At 42.3% G+C, this 7,913-nt stretch overlaps 1 long non-coding RNA gene across 1 annotated transcript; it reads right to left on the bottom strand.

Annotated features, from left to right (window-relative positions):
* Positions 1–1,848: 1,848 nt before the first annotated feature.
* Positions 1,849–3,663, bottom strand: LOC125756336 (uncharacterized). The gene is made up of 3 exons (XR_007414386.1): positions 3,420–3,663; positions 2,523–2,603; positions 1,849–1,958 (listed from the first exon to the last, which is right to left on the bottom strand). It is a non-coding gene; the product is annotated as an uncharacterized LOC125756336 (long non-coding RNA).
* Between the last annotated feature and the right edge of the window lie 4,250 nt (positions 3,664–7,913).

Genomic DNA, 7,913 nt, shown 5'->3' with positions numbered 1-7,913 from the left:
CTAAACTATGATGTATTATCCCAAGAAAGTTAACGTAGTGTGGCCATTTGTCGAACATGGGGGTGTTTAACGATTTCTGAACTTTTTAGGCCAATTAAGCGATGTTATTTCGAGGTACACCCACCGGCGTGCGCACTTCGCGCTGGCACATATGTAGTACGTTCCAGAGGACGGTAATTTAAGTATGCAAATATTGTTTTCCAGACTTAGGCACTGCTTACCATGTATTTAGGAGAAAAGTGTGAACGGTTTTGCGAAATCTAGAAACCTCGTGGAAGCTCTACTCCTCGCACTTGAGTTCGACAGCATGCCGTTGCTTTTAATAGAGCATTAAATTAGATATGTACATTTCACGGCAAACGATTCGCGCATTTGTCCAAGGAAGCATTTTGTTTTTTATCATTACCAACCTATTTTATGTCCACTTGAGGGCGAAGATATCTTCTCTAATCCCCAATTGATCCTATCCAGCCTATTCATTATTATTTTTTGTGTTTGTGGCATGCACAAGAACCAAGAAAGCAGTCAGGTTGCGGTACCCATAATGCGGACTCCCTTGACGTCAAGTGGCACGCCATGTAGTGGTTGATTGTTGGCTAACGGAGTTTTAGAATTGTGTACGCAGACGTTGCGTTGGCTGGGCACGTACGCTATATTGTATTCGGAAAGTTACGTGCGTGTATACCAGTGCCTAGTCTTTGACAGATGCGCAGTGGCAACAAACACAAGAAATTGTGCACACGAAGCTCTGGGTACCGAATTTTAATAGTGCCTAATTTTAACCACTTGGGATTTTTTGAACGTGAACCGATTACATCACATAGAAGAGCTTTTACGCTCAGTTCCCCCTTGATGGTTACTTAGAGTAACCACTACAAGTAACTTGGAAACTATAAGCATTGAGTGTGTTTCGACAGGCGTATAAAACTTCGCATTCCTTTTTTTTTAAGTAACGGCGGTTAAAGCATGGTCGCACCATGTTCCTCGTAAATGTATCGTTCAGCGGAATCATTTTCCTTGAAAATGACTTGACTGGCCTTATCAGCTTCATAGTTCAACAGTACCTGCTGGGTCTAGCGTGTATAAGCATGGGAGAAACAGGTACTACTCACGTGTAAAAAGAAGTATTTATTGTAAAAAAAATACAAACAGCGCTAAAAGCAATGCTCAGAGCTGAAGCAAACGATAAACGTGACATCCGATGTTTTTTCGGACAAATATATTCTGGTGCTTTTGATCGTTTCAATGATCGTTTTTGATGTTTCAATGATCGTTTCTTTTGATCGTTTCAATGTTTCTTGAGCAGCTTCCCGCCGGCAAAACACCTGGGAAACAATTGGGTATTTCTCATTGCACTCTGCACAAGACGAAGCATTGAGCATACCCAGTTGGGTATGTGAGGACCTTAATATAGTACATCGTCAAGCACAAATTTCTCTAGAACTGTGCCAACCGAACGTTTCAAATTCTCTTGCACTTGATCGCAGTAGAAAGCCTTGTTGTCGTACTCCCTCCAAACTCCGGAGTCAGGCGATGGGCAGGCTGCTGGCATGTCATCCTGACGAAACAAAAAAAGCAAGAAGACACATTCGACGTTATGTTCTTAGATCACCTGCCCTTTTTGCCCATCACACAAAAAACTTATATTTGGGAAACGGTTGTTCTCATTCTGTTATACACCTTGTTGAATTTTCTTTAAATAGATAGCGTCACAGAAGTTGGAAATTACAAAAGTGTTTTCGGAAGCTGCTAATGAAGCTTTCTTATAGTATTTTAACCATAAACTTACCACAGTTATGAAAGAAAGCTTAGCATCATTTCCTCAGAAATACCCGTCGACCTCCACGAAATAAATACATGCGGGCATTGAATATCTGACCGAGGATGACTTTGACTTTGTTGAGCTTCTCCATGAAACTTTCAGTTTTTTAGAAGTGAAGCTCTGTTTCGAATGTCGGCTGCAAGTGAAACCCACAGCACAGTCGCAATTTGATGAGAATCACGTACAAGGAAAGCAGTTTTACAATAGACTCACGATTCATTCGTTAATTAAATGAGATTTTTAGAGGGAGTGCAACGCAAAAAAAGAAAATGAATAAAAAACACAAGACGAAAGATCGTATGCTCAGTTACGGCATCGTAAACAACACCACGGCCGGTGTTGCTGCTGCTGCTGGAGACCCTGCAAGGTGTGAGCTCCTGGCCAGTTGCTCGATAAAACTGCGCCTGGCTCTTGTGTCAGAAGGTTTTGTTACCTGCCGACGTATTCAAATTCTGTGTATACTATCACGAGGATGAACAACAATTATATCCCTTATTACGACTGGTGTATGAATTTCACTTCTTTGTAATAACATTAACAATGATCAATCCAACATAAATAATAAGCTGCCAACGAAAACAACAATACGTTTATACAACCACGGTTATATATCGCTGTTGCATCGCATGAAATGATGGATGAGAGAACAAAAATGCCATCAACTAGCTAACGCCTAAATTACATATGACGCATTAATTACCTTCATCGAGATCAGCAATTTGCACAGGCACCACAGCTGGTGCATGATGCACTGATGTACTTGTCCACACTTCACATGGCACTGCATAAGACCAATGGGCAAATGTGACCCGAAACCACAGAAATCAGTGAAGGGGCACAGTAAATACGCAAATGTATTCCCGAGCATGAATGGGGCTGGCTTTAAAACTTGTTAAAAATTAGGCAGCAAAACGCGTTTTAAAGACTTTCGCTATTCAGAAAGTCAAATTGCTGATTTTTCCTCCTAAAAACAAGAGATGCCGCTAGTCGTATCTATGAGCGCCTGATCCAATGAAACGGTACTAACGTCTTCGGTACTCGTAAGTGCAGTTTTATTACTTTTTGATTGTGGAAAAACTTTTCCGCTTCCCAAAGGTAAAAAAAAAGAAATGTAAATGCGAAGTATAACGACCTAACATCAAGGGATGTCCGAACATCATTCAACTGCTAGCAAAAATATGCTTCCTTTGATTGCCGCATTATATCATTGACCATAAATGCATAGAACAGTTGCTAGCCGAAAGATAAGAAGCCATGCGAGAGCTAAAATTACACAGCTTGTCAAGCAACACGAAGTGATCATCTCAGTTACACCTGTCAAGAGCGACGAAAGCCTCTGAACTGCATGAGAGTTCACAATAAATGCGACCAGCACGACAACACGTGCGCGACTATAGAGACGGATGACGATTACAACAAAGATAAGTACTCGTATACTCGCATAGTTACTCGTAAGCATACTCGTATAGTTATTTCAAAAGCCGTCAAAAGAATATTCTGGCAGCTCAATACCGTCATTCATATATATCAGCGGAAGCATGCAAGAATGTGAACGCTAACAGCACGAGCATATATGTGAAGAAAGAAGAGCACTCACCCAGGCGGGTACGATGCGCCGGGCTGTGTCCGCAGTGAGCGCACCAGCTAGACAGAAATGGCGCGAAATCGTCGTGTAATCCTGCGTCAACAGCCTGCGTGTAGCCAATGCACGTGCAAGGGGATGTCGCTATGTCCTCGCAACACCCCCTTTATATTGAGATAAGAGAATATTTCCATGGCGGCAGAGTACAGGCTCACGCGACACGCTCAACGAACCACACCAACCTATCAAACATCCGCCGCTGTCGTGGAATGCGTTACAACTAACCCATTTCGCGCCAAAAACGCAACCCCCTTCCCGTCGCACAATATCTTAGAACTCTCGTTTTTACCTCCTTCCTTTCTTTTCTCTGCGCAAAAACAGCAGAAGCGGAGCGAAACGGAGAGCGTAGCAGCCCCTATTCTCTCTCACGCACGCAAGAGAGAGCGCGTAGTTAGCTCTATGCGTATACCTCCTCGCAGCATAGCTCGCCTTTGCGGCTGACGCTGTCGGCGCATGCGTATACACCGACGCTTGGGCCGACAAGTTATAACACGCGGGAGCATACTGAGCATACGCTGAGCTGTAGCCAGGATTCTCACTTACGCGGCCCACACCGACGCGCGACTAACAGTGCAGCCCGTCGATAAAGCGGCGGTGAAGGGTGCACGTTTTTTATATACGCTTGTCACGGCTAACTCCGTTTCGAAGGCCTACTATAGCCGGGAGTTTTCCTGAGTTTTGAAGCGTCCCACCTACAGGGCATGAGTTAGCCAGGATTTGATTAAGAGTGTAGGGACCGCCAAGTAAGCTCACATCGTAACGCGAATTCATTTCTTTAAGCCTGACATCGAGGCAACAAGACTTTCAGCGCCCACGAGCCACTGACATGCATCTCGCATCTTGGCGGCACCTGTGCCGAGTGTCACCACCAAAAGGCGAATTCATGCTTTGAGGCGAATTGACAACACAACGAAATGCAGGATGCGTTCGAAGGGTCAACTTCAAAACTTATTTTTTTTCATAAAACAAAAGAAAGGTTTGCTTGTTTATTCTTCATTATTTAGCAAGGAAGTTTTCTACCAAATGCCGCATCACTAGAATTTTTACTTGGGCCGCATCAGTATAAAAAAAAGGGTGAAATATCCGACAAATCGCATATTTTCTCTGATTTCACAATTTCTTTTTGGGTAGATTTGAAATCTATGTTACTCCTAAAAATTCTTGTACAAAAATACATCTTCTTGAACACCAGAGTGGTTAAGGAAAGGGCCGGATCGCTTAAGAAAAAATGCGAACTTTGAGTATTTTTCTAGTTTTTGAAAATAGGTAGCTGGCAGTGAAACACAAAAATTTCATAATTATAAATATGACAGCTAAACAGAACTTCTGTAGTAGCTCAAGCGCAGTTTCGAAGATCACCACGCCAAAATATACTTTAGATACAATTCTCTATTAGGCTCAGTTTAACAAATGCAAGCGAACTTTCAGAGGGTGCCACTGTCGTGGAAACGTTTCTCGAGCAAACTTTTTTCCACAATACTCTATGTCATACAGGAAACAGGCATAGATTTTATCAGCAAAATCTGCGCTGTGCGAGCGCCGCGTCTGCGACACTTGGCATGAAATGACCCATTTCTCTATCTATCTATCTATCTATCTATCTATCTATCTATCTATCTATCTATCTATCTATCTATCTATCTATCTATCTATCTATCTATCTATCTATCTATCTATCTATCTATCTATCTATCTATCTATCTATCTATCTATCTATGAAAAATGTATACGGCGCTGAAAAACTGTTTGTCGACGTTTCGATCGGAGACCGATCTTCTTCAAGACCTCCGATCGAAACGTCTACAAATAAACAGTTTGTCAGCAGGGTATACCTTTTTCCTATATACTTTACGGCAACCGCAGACAGACTCTCTCTCCCTCTCTCTCTCTCTCTCTCTCTATATATATATATATATATATATATATATATATATATATATATATATGTTCAATTACTTTTTATTTATTGTTTGGAGCTGTCGTGAATAGTGGGGTCTGTCCAATTGCTGTGGCACATACATTGTTGGGAGCGCTCTGTTTATTAAGCAATTGTTGATTAAATTGCAAGTTTGTGCTGTTATCGGAGGTTCATATTTCTTAGTCCTCTCTGGGTCCCATTCTAATCAACCAATAAGCCCAGTTCGCCAGCTGCCGTTTAAGATCAGTCTGTCTGGGCACGGTCGTTCTTTTTTGATGTGAAGCATCTTATGGTGGAGTTCAAACCGGTGGTGTGCGGCGTGACCACCGGACTGCGCATGCACAAACCCTCCCCACACACCTCATCTCCACTGCCCCTCTCCACTCCCTTTCCCCTCCTCTTCCTATCTCCCCTTTCTCCCCTCTCTCCTCCCCCTGCCCTTTCCTCTCTCCCAGCACCCTCTCCCCTCCCCTTCTGAAACGTGGGCTCGACATGCCGAAACGCTGCTTCGCATCGCCTCATGGTCCCCATTAGCGGGAGATAGCGTGACTTTTTTTCTTTTTTGTTTGTTTTCAATATTGACGGTATGGGACGTTTATGAGTATAATTTTCTACTGAGTAGGTCATTGTTCCCGGTGTTACGGAGGGTAGCTGATGCAGCTGAATCAAAAGAATATCATGACGTCCGCTTTGCATATTGAGAAGCTTCATTGTGGCCCTGTCTAAGAAGAACAATTGCGGCCACCCCTCACTTCCTTGCTCTAATGTTCAATCGTAGACGTCAAGCCTTCTCTTGTTTGATAGCGGGGGATGAGTTTCGTCACAAGATGATTTCATTACAAACCGCAATCGCGTTTTGTAGCATATGCAAAATAGAACACGTACAAAACCTGACCGCTTTACGAAGTACATTTCTGCGTGCAGCCTAGGCGTGCAATAGATTGCGCGGCAGCATTTCGCCGTAAAAAAAAATGTAATGAGAGTTTCAAATTCTCTAAACAAAGCAAAACAGCTTTGTCACTACCTCCTGTACTCTTGGTGTGCTTGTTTTTCCTGTCGCTAGTGTCAAATGTGTGTTTTTTAAGCGGCTCACTACCGAATACGAGTATTTCATTTCTACACCTTTTGAACACTCAATCTTTGAACGTCTTTATATTGAAGATAATGTTCGGCACAATTACTTTTGTAGCTACGCGAACATTGCGAACGTTCTCATGTAGAATGAAATGAAATGAAAGTGAGGACATATCCTTGGCGCTTCTCTCCGGGTATAAATACCTAACATGGTACATCAATTTCGATAACACAAACACAGCTCAGGGGGGCCGATAAATATGACTTGATACCAAGAAAACACAGTACTATCCAATTCCAGTACATCTTGTTTATTCAAAATTATCTGATCGGCTTTTGTAAGCATTGCGGAATTATTTGTTCTTCACCGCCTCTGCAAGAGCTGTCATGACTCTGTCCCATGTTTTATTTATTATTGTAATTATTTGTTGGAAAGTACTTCAGTGATTCTTGGAAACAATCGATAATGTGCAAAAGTTATTTACACGCTTTGTCCGTGTTGCCAGCAACCTAAACTGATAATAAATTGTTGATGCTACTGAACTCAGCAGTGCAACTACATCAATCCGCATGGCATCGGAATCCGTCAATTACATGCTCGCAAGACGAGGCTTTTTGGTTTCCTCTAAACAAATATAATAAAATATTACTCACCATCATGTACCATTGTGTCGTTTCCTTCGAATACCCAGAGTAAACTGTAGAATATGCAAGAAAAACAATTAGGTATTCTTTTGCGAAAGAAGATGAGCCATGAGACTTACGATGATGGTGGGCGACGTTGGTCTTTGTACTCTTTGCGAAGAGACACGTTGGCCTCGCTAATGCTGTCACGGATTTCCCGCAAGCATTGATGGACGTCACCCGTTGATCGGACAACCCATGCGGACTTGGTCCGATTCCAAAACTGTGAATGAAATCAGGCATGAGTAAGTTCCTTTTAGAGTTCATGCATGAAAAATCTATTTTATCAAGGCAAGGGACTTGCAGTGCATGTCTTCACAGCCATATACTTCCTAACATTTAGCTGGTACTGCAAACTTCGACTGAAATAACAATAATTTTCCTCCACCTTTTAGGAGCAATAGTTTTATGATAGAGAAGTAAAAAACGGTATACCATATGAATGTCACAACAGGAAACATTTACTCATCATTTTTAAGATACATTGATTTTTAAAATACATTTTGTTGCTTTTGCTCTTCTTGTAGTGGCGATGGACGGATGTGGAAGCTCATTTGCGAGTTGGAGAATTCGCGCGCGCGAAGGACAACTCCGCAGAGGTGGCGAGCGGAGTCGCGAGTGTTTGAAATAATCTCACTGCACAACGTCGCAACGTCCAATTATAGTATGCTTGCCCGAACTCCTTGCGATTGCTGAAAATAACTTTCGATCCCACCTACATCGCGGGATTTGTAATTCGCACTTTGTCAGCAATTAAATCAAATAAACACAAT

The sequence above is a fragment of the Rhipicephalus sanguineus genome, chromosome 11 (assembly GCF_013339695.2).
Source record: "Rhipicephalus sanguineus isolate Rsan-2018 chromosome 11, BIME_Rsan_1.4, whole genome shotgun sequence".
Taxonomy (NCBI): Eukaryota; Metazoa; Arthropoda; class Arachnida; order Ixodida; family Ixodidae; genus Rhipicephalus; species Rhipicephalus sanguineus.
This window is presented reverse-complemented; position numbering and strand designations above follow the sequence as displayed.